At 42.5% G+C, this 15,661-nt stretch overlaps 1 protein-coding gene across 1 annotated transcript in view; it reads right to left on the bottom strand.

Moving 5' to 3' along the window:
* The window catches only part of arvcfb (ARVCF delta catenin family member b), a 129,331-nt gene that overhangs the window by 91,850 nt on the left and 21,820 nt on the right, over positions 1-15,661 (bottom strand). The window lies entirely within an intron of this gene.

Below are 15,661 nucleotides of genomic sequence, written 5' to 3'. Positions count from 1 at the left end.
GTGGCAGGTAAGTTTGTGACTTAAACTGTGGCCAGGTGTCTTCATTTGACTGAAAAACTGTTGACAACTCTTTCCCTCTCTCCCAACTCTCTCTGTCACAGTGCTCTGCAAAAGCCTTGAGCCATTCCTTGGTTCTTTATATTTTGCTAGGAAAATGGATGAAACAATTTCTTCAAATGTGGAAAACTTAAATTGAAATACAGTAAAAAAGAAAAAGAAAAAGAAAAAGCAGAGTTAATACAGTTCTAACAGGTTTAAAATCAATATTTGGAGTGACCAGCTTTGCTCTTCAACACAGATTGAACTCTTTTAGACACGCTTTCTTATCATTTCTTTAAGTAGTCTTCAGGAATATTTCTCTAGGCTTCTTGTTTCTACCTTGAGCTCTGATCCCGGTCAAGATAATCTCACACTGCTTCATCAATGCTGAGGTCTGGGCTCTGAGGAGGCCAATGACGATTTTAAATCTGATGGTACTTTTCTACATTCATATTTCCATCACTTCTGACAGGATCCCCACAGCCACTCACAGAACTACAGCATGAAACCACGACAGAGCCTCTACCATGTTTTATTAATGGCAAAAGACACCACTGTTAAACCTCTCTCCTGATCTCCCCAATTCATAGTGACATTGATTTGAATCAGAAATTTCAAATTTGGATTTAACACTACAAAATACCTGATGCCACTAATTTTCAGTCTAGTTATTATATAATTTGATGTACCTCGGTCTTTACTTCCTGTTTCCCTTTAACTGAGTTTCAGATGAGGCTTCAGTGAACAGTAGATGGATCAGATGAAAAGGAGCTTTGCAAGGCATCATTACATCATTCATTGACAATAAAAGGGTTTAACAACAAGCAAATACATATCTACTTCAGGTTTTCTGTCAAAATACCTTATTCCACATATTAACTACAATATAGCTTTCCCATTACCTCCTGTATTTACTGAACTGATCCATTCTACACTCAGAAAAAGTGAATTCTCCATTTTATATATTTTCTATGCTGTTGCATGCTGGGGGAGCAGGCTGAGGGTCGCAGATGCCAACAGACTTAATAAACTGATCCGTAAGGCCAGCAATGTTGTGGGGATGGAGCTGGACTCCCTCAAGGTGGTGTCGGAGAGGCGGATGCTGTCCAAGATAAAGACAATGTTGGATAACACCTCCCACCCACTCCATGACATGTTGGTCAGTCACAGGAGCTCGTTCAGTGAGAGACTGAGATTACCGAAAAGCACCACTGAACGACACAGGAAATCATTCCTGCCTGTGGCCATCTCCCTGTACAACGCATCCACTTAACACACTGTTTGCTGCTACAGCTACACATGTTTCTTTTCCAAATATTTATTTATAAGTGACTTATGTATGTATGTATATATATGTATATATTGTACTATTCTTAGTTAGCGTATGGTCTGTCTTGTCTTAATGTTGGTTTAAAATGGAGCACTGTAACAAAAAATAATTTCCCCCAGGGATCAATAAAGTATTCTGATTCTGATTCTGATTTCCTGTACTTTTTCTTTCCATTCTGTCTGTACTGGGAGTTCTTTCATTAGCCATTTCCTGGTAACTGCTTTCTTACCAGCTCCCTGGGTAATTACTTCTACAATTTCACTCCAATATGGTTGAATAGCTGGGCAACCCCAGAAGATGTGAAAGTGATCAGCTACCAGTTCTCCACACTGTCTCCAACAACGTCCATGTTTACATTGGACCTTCTGCTTTCATTTTAGTTTCTGAGTAGTAAGAAAAATCGAATCATATTTTTCCAATGCAAATTCCCTCCCGTGACCTGAACTAGATCTATTCAGTTGTGTAATCTTAGATTTGTACGTATCAGTTATTAGGATGATTAGGCCAGTATTACTTTCATCCCTAGGTTCCATGTTACTGTTAAAATAGGATCTAACCCCCAATATCGGAAGTAGTCTTGCCTTTCCAATCATGTTTGCCCTTAAGTCTTTCAAAACTGTGCATTTCCCCTGCATCTGATGTCCAAACACCTCTGGCTGACCATCGTTTAAAGCGATTATCTTGCTGGGCTGGAGCAAATTCTTTATCATATGCTACCCACCGTAGCTGTTTCATCGGATTTCCTAATTTTTGTTATTCATATAACCAAACCAGATATTTAGGGGTGTTCTTGTCCCACAGTTTTCTTTCAGTTCTAAATGTGATTTTCTGTCTCCGATTATTGTTTGAAATGGTAAATCTATTTGAGTCATGTCCACCTTACTATTTTGCTTTGTAGGAAGGGTTGCACCAGTAGATTAAATATCTCAATTCTGCAGCTTTAAAATGACTTTGCAGGAAGCTGTAGTGTTGTGCATCTCACTCTGGGCTTCCATATGAATCCTGAGAGCATTCTGCTCCACATATTAAATAGTTTCATTGGTGTTTCAACCAGGACTGACCGAGTTGTTTATGTCAACTCTACTACCACTTGACTTGCATAACAAATTCCATCTATGTATACCTTCCTTATAATCAGTAAATCATTTATATCATAGATCTCAGATAATGTTTTGGGAACCTTATAACCCTTCTTCACTGTACATGTCTTCAGATTCATTCTTTTAGTTGTATTAGTAGAGTCAAGAGAGGGCTGCAGCAGTCTCTGCCATACATAAGGGTACCTCTGGTCTCTTCAGTAATCATGTTAAATATTTTCTTAATTAGCATTTGGTCATTACGGGCGATCGTGGCTCAAGAGTTGGGCGTTCGCCTTGTAATCGGAAGGTTGCCGGTTCGAGCCCCGGCTTGGACAGTCTCGGTCGTTGTGTCCTTGGGCAAGACACTTCACCCGTTGCCTACTGGTGGTGGTCAGAGGGCCCGGTGGCGCCAGTGTCCGGCAGCCTCGCCTCTGTCAGTGCGCCCCAGGGTGGCTGTGGCTACAATGTAGCTGCCATCACCAGTGTGTGAATGTGTGTGTGAATGGGTGGATGACTGGATATGTAAAGCGCTTTGGGGTCCTTAGGGACTAGTAAAGCGCTATATAAATACAGGCCATTTACCATTTACCATTACCTAGTGGTCTGTAAACATGGCTTATGGTCAATGAGTCCAGTTACTAGGATATATAGCCCCTCTTTGTCTAATTAGTTGAAAGGTTTTTTTTATTAGAGATTAATATTGCGACACCTCTTGCATGTCCTGGTTTGTATGATGAGTAATATGTATGTCTAAAAACCAGTTGTTTAACTGTTTAATGTTCCATATTATTTATACGCATCCCTTACCAGAATATTATGACTTCATTTTCCATTTTCATCTTGGTTGCAATTCTTTTCCTTTTGATTGGGCTTTGCAGGGCTTTAACATTTAATTTTACTATATTATATTCCTGGAATTATGTCATATTCCCCTAAGCAAACATGTATAGTATAAACTCCAAAAGTGAAGTTCTGAACAGGGAAGGGAATCCTCCAAATGAAGGGCCCCTTCTGGGAGCACAGAGATCCTCTCTGGTTCTGCGTGTGTGCTTCCCTACTCTCAAGTTGCGCCATATTATACTTAGATTAAACCACATTTATTATCAAAATGTCTTCCCAAGTGTGACCTAGTGATTTGGAGAGCGGCATTTCTGATTCTAAATTGTCCTGATAAACAGTTACTTGTGTCTCTACTCCGTAACTTTTCCATAAGTTGTTTACTCACGAATGGCCCTTAATTTTTGGCCTTTAATCCTCCTTTGTTGTTCCTCTGTTATATGTAATGGGGCTGTCAACATAGACCCGAAACCTTGCTGGGGCTCGTGTCTTGCACAGTTTACGCAGTGGAGCATATTCCCTTCTTTTTTGGATAACTTTGGGTAGCCATGGTCAAAAGAAAAATCTTGCAGCAGTCTTGTATCCCCAGGTCGATGTCTGAGAGCAAAAGTTTGGTCTTAATAAAGTTCTTCAAGGACTCAGTTGGGTTTCCACGTTATTGTCCTAACATAAGTTGTTTCTTCAGGACTGCGTCCCAAAGTCAGTTAACAGCGAACACCATTGTGGCATGTGCGTTATCTTTACTTCTTTCTCCATTTCTTTCCTTTTCTGTGGTCTTTACTATCTTTGCTCTTTATTTTCCCATAGGTCTTTAAATAAACGTGATGTTCTAGACAGGAAAAAAGGGGAAACGATAGACCTTTGCTGAGAGTTCACATAATATGCTGCTGTTCATTTTGCTGCCACTTCCCCTTTAGTCCTGTACACCATGCTGAGAAATAACAGCTCTTTGGGAATCACCTTGTTGGTACAAAAATATAATTTTATTCCTGTCTAACTGTGTTATCTTTGGCATTTTCGTAGATTCAACTATGATCAAATGATCTGTTTTTGCAACAGGCTGCTAGTAACAAAGTGCCTAAAGACACAATTTGGTGTTCTTTGCCAAGTTGTCTGTTATGCGTAGACACAATACTGAGTCATCGCTTGAGTTAGGCAGAATGATGATGCTTGAATGATTCACTGATCAGTGTTAATTGGCTTGACAAACAAACAAATCCTCTGAAAACGGTCAGGTACAAGAACAAGAACAAGACTGAAAATTTGTGAAAAAAGCAGCCAAAGGAAAACGTTAAAAACCTTCAGAAAGCCTGAGGAAATATTGGTCAAGACCACTCTGAAAACTTTAATAAAAGTCTGGCTCCATGGAGCAGAATATAAAAAAAGACAGGCAGCTCAAAAACCATATGCTTATGATACCATGCACCAGCTATAGTGCACTGGTTGTAAGAACAAGAGTTAACAAAGCGTGGAGGTTTAATAACTTAGCATTGATATTAGGATAACAACACTGCAATGCAGGATAGGCAACAAGCTCCTCACCTCTTGATACTTAAAGTTAAAGCTTCTTTCAAGGCAAGAAAAATCAGAAGGACCATTTTTATTCATATTTCATTGAAAGGCCGTGGATTTCAAAAAGAAAAAAAACATGTCTATAGGCTACAGGTGACAGTGAATATGGGGTTCCGCATAACCCACCTGACCTTGTTCAAAGAAACAAGGTCAGGTGCTGCATTTCCTGCTGATGGAAAATGATACAAAGTCAACGGTCGGAGGTGCAACGCCCTGTCATGGCCCGCTGCTGCGCTGGAGTGTGACAAAATTACAGCTCTCAGGGTGGAGAGGGAAAGGGAGGCATTTGAAGCAATCACTGATAACCAAAACAGCACGGAGCCAAGAGAGGGAGAGGAAATCGAAAGTAATAGAGAGGGCGGAGAGGGAAAGGCTTGCAGTTGGACGGTGTAGTGGGAGAAAGAGTGTTTCTTATGTCGGAGGAAAAAGGAAGTCTGCTTGTACTGGTCATAAGGACTTTGTTCAGGGTGTTAGAAATGCCACAATAATGTGTGCACTTCCTGTTCTCTTTGACCCTGATGAAATGTATTTACAAATTCTGTAAAAAATAAATAAATAAATACATTAAAAAAAATGCAAATATTTCCATTCAGAAAATATTTCTCACTTTTTTTGAACCCCTCAGTCTTTCTCTTAAAGACAAATTTAAATAATCTCCAACAGTGACATCCTTCCAAGTTCTTGTAATCTATTTGCAAATTCATTCACATGCTGTAATGATGACTATTTCTGTCTGCCCAATTACACAAAGCTCACAGGAGTAATGAAGCGAAGGCCAACAGGCGAGCAAGAGGAAAAGTTTTTGTGTTATTCCCTGTTGTCTTTTGTTGAAAGACTAAGTGACACTTTGTGGAGGAATACAGCTTGTTTTCTTCACATCTTTGAAGACACTAATAAGCAAACACTCCATTGATTGGACAAGTTCTCTCAGGCTTCAAAGCCCCACACGCCCTTCATCGATCTGCTCCTCCCTCTTGCTGATCAGTCAAAAAGTTTGCACTTTTTACGTCTAGGATCCTCTCCCCTAATTCTGCAACCCTCCAGCCTCCAGGTCCCTGATGGGAAAAAAGACCTGGGCTCTCAGTCTCGGTACGCATCACCTCCTTCAGCAGCTCACTAAAAATAAAAACTGCTTCCTTCATTTACCTGCCCCACTCTATTCAGTAACTTAGAGTCAATTAGCACTCTGAACTGAGCCGAGTTAGATCATTACACTTGGAAAATGGTTCCCAAGCCCCATTATTGGGGTTAATGACTGGGAAGGCTATCAGCTGCATAGAAAGAGACACATTTATTTACACAAAATCATTGTGAGCTGAAGAAAAGACATTTTTTTAAACAACTGACCGCAGGCTATAAAGTTCAGCTTTGCTGGGAACAGTGTTCTAATGGCATTCTGAAAAAGGTCAGTACTGATTAGTTGCATCCAATCAGCATCCTTGTTCTGTTTAATTATATATGCAAATTACCCTCCTGACTCAGTGCCCAGCGCTAAAAACAGAATGGAAAATAAGTTATTTGAAGACTCTCCAAGTGTGTACACAACTCATTTAAAATATGCAATGTCTTCCAGTAGTAATAAAATAAAGCTTTGTTTGCAGAACTGCATCATTTGCTGAAGATTCAAGGTCCAGTGGAACGTGCACAGCCTTTTGTGGATCCTGTGCCAGTCACTGGCTTCCACTTCTGATAAAAGATATCTGTCCTTAGCTCATTGGTCTCTTTATTAACACTCCATAAAGAAAATAATATTATATATTCATAAAATAAAGACAGCACTTAATTAGTCATTCAATTAAGATCATCAAAGACAGAAACCTATGGGGATGTGGCGCAGCATGAATGGTTTTGATTTATCGTTTGAGGACAAGAGTACTGTATGGAAGTTACCCCTGTTCCACCGCTTCATCTCCCTGTTAATCTGGACAAGTTAACTGCATTCCTATGATGTTTAGCTCTTTGAAGGCTCAATGGATGAACCCACAGTAGGTGCTGTCACAGCAGGAATATGTAATAAAAGCAGCACCATCCTGCAGTTGTTTAAACACTGTTAGAGCACTGGACAGAAAGGAGAGCGCGGGGGGATCCTTAGGGGCTCGCTGACAAACTGGCTTCTTGATCCAAGCTTAATGCAAGGTTGCTCGCTCACTTCTCCCGCACTCAGCATGCAATAAATTAAAACGTGGCGTCGAACTCGACATTACTGCCCCTAAATAAATTATTAAAAGCTGTCTGGCCACAGTCAGGCTTTCTGAGGGCCCCGGGGAAAGGTGAGGCTGATTCCAAGTCAAGGAGCCTCAGGAAAGCATACCCTTCAGTAGGGGTGGGCGATAGAAACGATATACGATAGAAACGATATAAATTCGGCCAACGATAGAGATTTTGACTATACCGCTCTATCGCGATAGCGCATGTTGATGATGTCATCAAGCTGCACCTGTTTTGGTCGAAAGCATCGCAGCGGCTACAACCATTATCATCTGCAAATTATGCTGGGCGACAGTCATAGCAAAGAGATGAAGCAGTTTTGAAATATGGGGAAAGCCAAAAACTGCGCTTCCTCCACTTCCGTAACATCGATTCATTAATGTTGAATTCTCTCGCAGCTGTTCCAGTCCCATGTTGTTGCAGTATATTAATAACTAACCTCGTATTGTGGATGAATAATCTCAGTTGTTCTCCTGACTGAAGTTTGCTCCGTGTATAGCATCCTGCTATGCGACTGCATTTGTCCCTGACCACCAGAATCCCTCACGTTAACTTTTATCGAGTGGAAAAAAAGTTGGCGTTCATCCTCCAGCTTCACTGTGCTAATGTTATGCTAACATAGCTGTGTCGCTAGCATTCATGTAGCACAACATTATATACCAGGTAGTCCAACTTCAGTAACCCTGCAAACGTCACTGCTGTTTAGTTTCCTGTCTTCATTATGTTGGAAGTGGTAGCAGAGCTGTACGTTTTAATTAGTTACAAAAATCTCTCAGTCAGAACATGGTATGTCATGTTTAGGTGTAAACTAGCGAGCTAACTTCCTGTTAACTTCTAACTCAGTTAAATGTAATAACTTCTGTTTTCATGGACGCATGGATGTTAAACTTAATTGTTACACCTGGTAAAGCAGCAACGCTGATGATGTTATTAAAGATGAAAGAATTTAGACCGTTTTTAAATCTTAGTGTTCGTTTGACTTTGGGACCTGGGACCAGAATTCATACATAAGGCACACTCTAGGCCTGGAGCCTGGGGCTCGCTCGGGCCACTTCGGAGGTGGGGTGCCCCCGGCCTCTCGGCCTGGGGCTCGGTCACTCAGGCACGGCTGGCTGCCGGCGGAGCCCACGGGCGCGTCACTGCAACTCCCCCTGGCTTCTGCTCCGCGGCTGCTGAGTGAGCCCTCATCTGGGACTCTCCTCAGCTCTTTCTGGGACAGTGGCGCGGCTGCCCCTCTGTTGGTCTTTCTTGGTCTCTTGTGTTCTGGGGGCCTCTGGATGTCTGGAGTTTTGATCTCCTCCATACCTGCTTCATGCCCTGGAGGACGGGGCTGTGGCCCCCCCACACCCTCTAGCAGATCATTACATGAAGGAACCTTTTAAAAAAAAAAAACAAGCGCGCCCATGCTCACAGGTGTACACACGGGTGATCACACCCACAAACTACACCCTTTTTGGCTCCTACCTCAAAGCACACTGTGTTCTGTTGATCTTATGTGCTGCACAATAATGTTTAATATTTAGTATTTACTGTCATATTCCCATATATCATTGTGATGTTGTTTATTCTATTACTCTTGTTCTCTTCTGCTTGTTTTCTTTTTTCTTTCTCAGCAGGTGATCCAGGTGATTGATATATGCATTTTTTTATTTCTTTTTCTTTTTTTTTTTCTGCTCATTCTGTTGGTTTTTGTTTTTTGCCCTTCTCCCCCGTCCCTCTTCTCAGCTGTTTCTCTTTCCCTCTTTCTTTCTCCCCTTCTTTCCCCCAGTCAAGTCTGTCCCGTATTCAGTAAGTGAAAATAAAATAAACAATAAAAGGTGAATCAAATGGACCATTACGGCAAGGCTGGGATGGTCAATTTGGTAAAGTAAATCCGTTGGGCATCTTTCTTTGCCTTTAGACAACAATTCTGATGACAAAAGAGCCAAACGGGACAGGCAAAAAAACAAAACCAAAAAAAACCCAAAAAAAACCTTCTGTTTTCATGGATGCATGGATGTTAAACTTAATTGTTACACCTGGTAAAGCAGCAACGCTGATGATTTTATTAAAGATGAAAGAATTTAGACTGTTTTTAACTCTTAGTGTTCGTTTGACTTTGGGACCTGGGACCAGAATTCATACATAAGGCACACTCTAGATTTTTGAGAAAATTAAAGGATTTTAAGTGCGCCTTATAGTGTGGAAAATACGTTATACAGAAGAAAAGAATATATCGCGATATATATCGTTAACGCACATGTTTCAAATTATATCGCGATATGGATTTCAGGCCATATCGCCCAGCCCTACCCTTCAGCCAAGGAAGGGTGAAGTAGAGCACAGTTAAGCTAATGGTTGACTGGCGAGAGGGGAATGATAAAGTGTCAGAGGGTTATGAGGAAAAACGTGATAAGGAAGGAGGAAGACGTTTGAGGTTGTGTACTGGGTGAGTAGAACGTCCGACGTTAAACAGGAGAGCTACTAAATCGAATGATCCCAAAATGCAGCATGAGAAGTAACAAAGGAAGACGACACTTTAAGCTCGAATAAAAGTCCCTGGAGCAGGGTATCATTATGAAAACGTTCCCACTAGTACAACTATGCTGGTGTGTATGTGTGTGTCAGCAAGAGTCAAACCTGAAAAATAAAGATAAAGAAATTAAGAGTGCCTCATAGAGAAAACAAAACACTTTCATAAACCCAGCAAAGCCTGTCTGTTAAGGACTGGATTTAGCCAGAGAAGTACAGCACGCCCTGGAGTTCCTGTGCCCAAGAAAAGAAGGCAAAAAAATAAAGGTGTTTTGTCTTCTTGCCTAAAATATAGCCTTGCCAAAAGCTCGAACCTCCTCTGATGAGGAGAAAAGAGCTTGCAAGAGATTTGCTAGTTAAGTCACTTCTGTTCAGCCGATGGTAGCAGAGAAGCTGAAGCATCAAACGGACAGGGATTCGGCGCACAAGAGGGCCCAAGGATTTGTACAACCTGCACTTTACTCAGTCCAGCGTGGCTGAGGACTTGGTGAATAATGAAACCTCATCTTTCCAAGCAGTACAGAGACCAAAAAGATTATAACACCGGCTAACTCCATCAGAAGTGCTTAGAGTGTGCTTCTACTGTAATGTACATTTTAGATTATCTTTAGCTAAATAAAAATGTTTGACATTTTTTACACATTAAACCTTTATGTAGATCGGGCAGAGAACAAACCTTAAGGTCTCCATATCTCGACAATGTCCACAAAAAATCAATGCTCCAAAAAAGTAAAATAAAATAACCAAGAGCCCTTGAGCAGCCTCTGAAGAATATTTCTTTACAATAGATTACACAGGGACACACAACACCTAAAAAGCAACTAATCTAAACCATAATGGATTGCTGTGCTAAAAAAAGGAAAGAAAAGGAGAAGTAGGAATGCTAAGGCGGGAGATTAAGCGATACAACGGTGTCAATTAGCAGCAGCCTGCTATCTGCCATCAATCCGCACCCATTCATCATCTGTGTTCAATAAGCTGCTCAGTGCTGTCTAAGGACGGAGAGATAGAGTAAAATGAGGGAGTGAACCAAGATAAGAGGCTCTCCTTCAATCAGGACAGAATCACAACAAGGAAACTTCACCTGGATTTAGTCTTTTCTGAAGACGTTGCTCAAGGTGTGCAGTGAAAGTTGTGCATTCAGTTTATTGATGTCATATTGATGATACTCAGCCATCACTTTACTTCACACACTGTTTCCCCCCCTTTGACCACGCTGCAAGGACAGCAACTACGCGTGTCCTCCAAACAGACTAGGAAACACTACAAGAACAAGTACTCGTCCTTTGTGTACACAGCTGCCAGCATGTGCATCCTAAAGCAAGCATAATCCAGCACAATGCTAGCTCTAGTCTGTGATGCCTGAGAGCTGATGAGATTCCTGCTGCTGCTGCCACCTCTGCTGTACACTCCCAGCACTTCCCAGCCCCGCCACGAGCTCCACCTCCACCCCATCATCCACTTGTAGATCTAAGCTTCCCTTGATCTGCCCTCCTTATCTCCAATTTCCCAAACTTTGCTTTGAGTTGAGCTTGGTGCTTTCTTGTGAGAACTGCAGAGGTCTGAACCTTGACGTTGCAAATCAACACAGTTCATATTAACATATTCATCTTACATGAAAGAGTCCAAAGCTGCAACTTAACTATTTACATCGGGAACTATTTGATCAAAGAATGATTACAGATCTACAGAAGTGTCTGCAATTTGCTTCAATTCTGCTGGTTTGAAATACACCGGTAAAAAAACAAAAATACTGTAGTGATCAGGGTTGCTATCTGGATTGCAAACATCAGATTTCAAGTGTTAAATATATTTAAGTGTTACCAGTTAAATATAATTAGCTTGTAAAATGAATCTAATGTCAAAAGAGACAATTACTGCAAGGTATATATGAGGTATACACACTTCCCACTCACTCCCCCACTAAAGCAGAAATTAGATGTGCATGTCTTAATTTAAACACTGTGGGAGGGAGGCTGTGGATCTTTCCCTCTAAGACAACAAAACCTGTCAGGTCGCCACCTGGCCATGCATGCGGGTGTGATCAGAGTCACCTTCCTGATGCACAAACACACACACACACAAGTGCAAGACATGCACAGTTTTAGCCTGACCCCTGCAGAGTGACTAACAGGATTTCATTCCAGAGACACGCCAGCAATCATTACATGGCTCTTACACAATTAATCCTTTAGCAAAGATCGCCTGTTTAACCTTGGGTCTGCCAATTTCCCATCAACCCCTTCTGTTTCCACCACCTGCCCTCACTGCAGTTCTTCAAGTCAAAACACTCAAATGGTAAAAGTTCAAACGAGAGGGAGGGAGGAAGAAGGAGCATGAGAGACGCGAGTGCGCTGGGGTGAAAAAGCAAATGTGGTTGTGTGATCCAAACATCCAACCAAAAGAAGGCTTGTTTGTGGGATGAAGCGGAGGCAGAAGGGAAGTCAAGTAAAGGAAGGGGAACTGGACAAGCTGACAATGTGTGGTAAAGGCCCAAAACAGCATGATAAAAAGTGTAAAAAAAACAAAAAAAAAACAAACCCAAAACAACAACAGAATAAAAGGGGCATTCAGTCACATCCAAGGACGGCTCAGCCAAGCCTCATCTCAGTTACAGCCAGGGCACAGGTCCAAGCTCTCTGGAATAACTGAGAAGTCTATCTGACCTGGCGCTGCAAGGATCCGTGTGTGCATTTGTGAAAGATGTAAAACTGCTTTGATGGCAGCAAATTCATCAGTGGTCTAAAATGTGGCAAAGATGTAAGCTTGGGGGTCCCTTGCTGTTTTGTCCCTTAAAAGAAAGAGCTTAGATATCATGTTTATGAAGTGATTTCACAACCTCTAAGATGAGAAGGGAAAAAAACACTAACAAGGCAATTTCAGTTTAGCTTATGTGTTTGCTTCCATCCCAAGTGACAAAATGAAATATATCACAGGTCTATTTCAGCTGAATGTCTAAAACAGCTGTTACATGAAGTGCTCCAAATGCAAAACACTTTATGGTTATGATGGTTTTAAAAGCACCTTAGCACAAAGAAAATGCCAAAATGCAGCTACTAGCAAACTAGCACTCATGGTGTTTGTGGCATAACATTTATACCTAAAGTTACATCACAATATGATTACATATCACCATACCTATCGTGATATCGGCCAGTTGCGGTTATCATGATCATGCTGTAGTAGGCATTCAGGAACTGACCCCCAGATTTGTATTTTGTTTCCTTTTTTTATTTTATTTTGTCAACTTCAATGGCAAGCGTCTCATTTTATCCCCCCTCCCTTCCTCTGTACTCCCAGAATCAAACCTTCCTCCACCGCGGATCTACCGGAATTACGCAAATAGCCTGTGTGGATTCAAAACCTTGGCGCCGCAAGGTGACTAACTAAAGAGAGAGCATCAAACTCCTAATGATGCAGCTGGGAATGATGGGCCCTTAATCTCTCCTCCTCTGGTGACTGATCCTGAGCCAAATCTGGGCTTCTCTTCCTCTCTCATCTCTTTCACGCTTGGTCTCCTGGTTTCAGACGCTTCCATTATTTCCCACCCCAGACCTGCTTTTCTCCCTCTTCCCAGAAGTCCCCCCCCCTACTTCCCCCTCCTGCACCACCCTCCGCCGATGTGCCCTTTTGTTCCTTCGTACCAGCGCCTAGAAACGGGACAAACCTTATCCAAGCCGCTTGACAGACTCGAGGCTCGATTGCTTCCCGACAGGGCATCGCGACCATATTTTCCCACTCGGAACTGGATATTAAGTGACAGATGGAAACCCCAGTTCAACCCCTGGCAACATTTGACACCAGCTTAATCTCTGGAAAGGCAGATATTCCCATCCAAATTGGCCAGGAGATGTTTGGAAAACTCGGATAATTTCTTACATATGCCATCAATTACATGCCGTAACACACAAACACACTTGCGCACACACGGAATCACATACCACATGTGTTTTCCTCGTCATTCATAGCCTGGAGTCAGATTAGGAATCCAACATCCAGAAAGTCAATCTCAACATGGAATTCATGGCAGGCCTCAGCAAATCGAAAATAAATAAATTGTGCAGATTTTAGGTCAGTAGCCAAGGAGACAAGGGGAAGGAGGATAATAAACAAAAAGGAAAAGGAGGAGAAACCACTTGGAGCCTATAGGACAAACCAAAACGATGAGCTTCGGAGAGGGTTCGGCAATCATAGCTGTGGTTTGATTATTTGGACAGCGGGTGTGACCATGAGAGACGGGGCAGAGAGGAGGAACCGAGCGCTGCAGAAGCAGATTAGAGGTAGTCTGCCGCATTCGGCGGGTGGTGGGCGGGGTGTGGGGCAGGGGTGGGTTTGCTGTGATGGTGTAACTCTGGAATCCCAGAGGGGGGCTTGTTTGCAGCGCCCCTCCCCTCAGCCTCTGGATCACTGTCAGCATGAGTCTGTCACAGAGGGCTGGCGACTAGAATGGGGGGGTGATGCAGTGCGCGGCGGAGGCTCCGAGACGAGCGCTGCCAGAAGCTCAGTTCATGTGAGGTCTACTGGAGATTTAGGGAGCTGGACAGGGGACATATGCTCCACATCCGGTCAGGCTACCAGTGCAAAGCGTACTAACAACCCCCCGCCCCCGGACAACTTTTCTCTAAAAACTGTCTTCATGTGCAACCGCAGGTTTTCCAAACCAACACAAATCCCCCTCCCCATGCCCCCCTTTTTTCCTCCATCGCTGACTTTCTCTTGGTTTCTCTTGTGCAGAAACAACTCTGCCCAGGGCTGTTGCAATGGAAGACTACAGGCTTAGCAGGATTCTCTAACTGTTTTAGGAAAAATACTCAGTGTCTGGTGGGACTTTAGTTGTGGGGTGTGGAAAGTGGATTAGAAAATAGACCCTTCAAACCTGTTTGGCAAACTTGTGCTTCATCTTCAAACTGTATAAATATCTGCACTGGCCCTAGAAAAGTAACACAAGATTTAAACTCTTCTGCTCTCACTCCTATGCCTTCTCTAGTTGTGGCACTTTGAAGCAAATGAAACTACTCCTCATCTTGGCAGGAAAACCCCATCACTTTCTGAAGGAGCCCCGTACCCCAAAGGCACCTCTCACTGGAACCTCTCTCCGAAAAAGCCTTTGTCGTACGCATAGATAACACCTCGCGGAGCTAACACAGTCTATCACAATAACTGCGACTGCTTTTCAAATATGCACTCGGTCAAATGTGATTAAGTCCCCTCTGGGGATGTTTTTATGGCCTTGCGCCAACCTACGGGTAAAAAGAATTGGGCTTATTTTGTGGGCAACGGCGTCAGAGAGCTAGAGGACAAGCCGCAAGAACAGGCTGATGGAGAAATCCCCGCCAATTTACTGCTAACCTTCAACGGGTCAAGTGATAAGGTGAAGCAAAATGTATGTGTTTGTTACAAAGGATCCATTGTGCTGCTGGATAAATCTGTCAGGAGACTTGAGCTAATCTAGTAACTTTACTATTTTTTCTCACAGTCAACACAAATACTGTGTGTTGTGTTGTCTATTGTAGTCACACATGTGTGCATAAGGGCTGGATGATCTGGCATCTGATGTTTATTGTGTGTGACCTGGTTGTAATAACCTATTCTGAATGCTTGCAACTGCATTTTAGAGTCATTTTTGGCTGAGCTGAAGCCTCTCCTCTTTCTGGCGCACACGTGCACACAGCAGATAAAAAGATATAACATTTGTATGATTTTAAAGGCACATAAAACTTACCAATTTACTGTTGTTGTTTTTTTGGGGTTTTTTAAACCCGCAGTAAATGTGGGAACATTTTTTTGCTTTTGATGACTTAATTCAAGTGTCAGTCTACATCAAGCTAACAGCCATTATTATAATGTTAATGTTAGCGGGAAGAACTTCCCTCTGGCAAAATAAAGATGGAGAGCCGAACGTTGGGTCCACACAAACAGAGTCACCTCGGAGTCAGAAGAGGTTTGAGAGCCAGAGCTCACGGTTAAACACAAGCCCACATCAGAAATGTGCGGGTCAACCAGAGTACACAGACAAGATGCCCTCCCTATCACTCCAAAGCAAAGACAGAGCTTCCTCTCATCCCACAGTGTGGGATGTGGAAAA

This window comes from Diplotaxodon limnothrissa, linkage group LG12, assembly GCF_057381915.1.
Source record: "Diplotaxodon limnothrissa isolate DT_005_m linkage group LG12, D_limnothrissa_male_GT1.1, whole genome shotgun sequence".
Classification (NCBI taxonomy): Eukaryota; Metazoa; Chordata; class Actinopteri; order Cichliformes; family Cichlidae; genus Diplotaxodon; species Diplotaxodon limnothrissa.
Note: the sequence above shows the minus strand (reverse complement) of the source record. Positions and strands in the feature narration are given on the sequence as shown.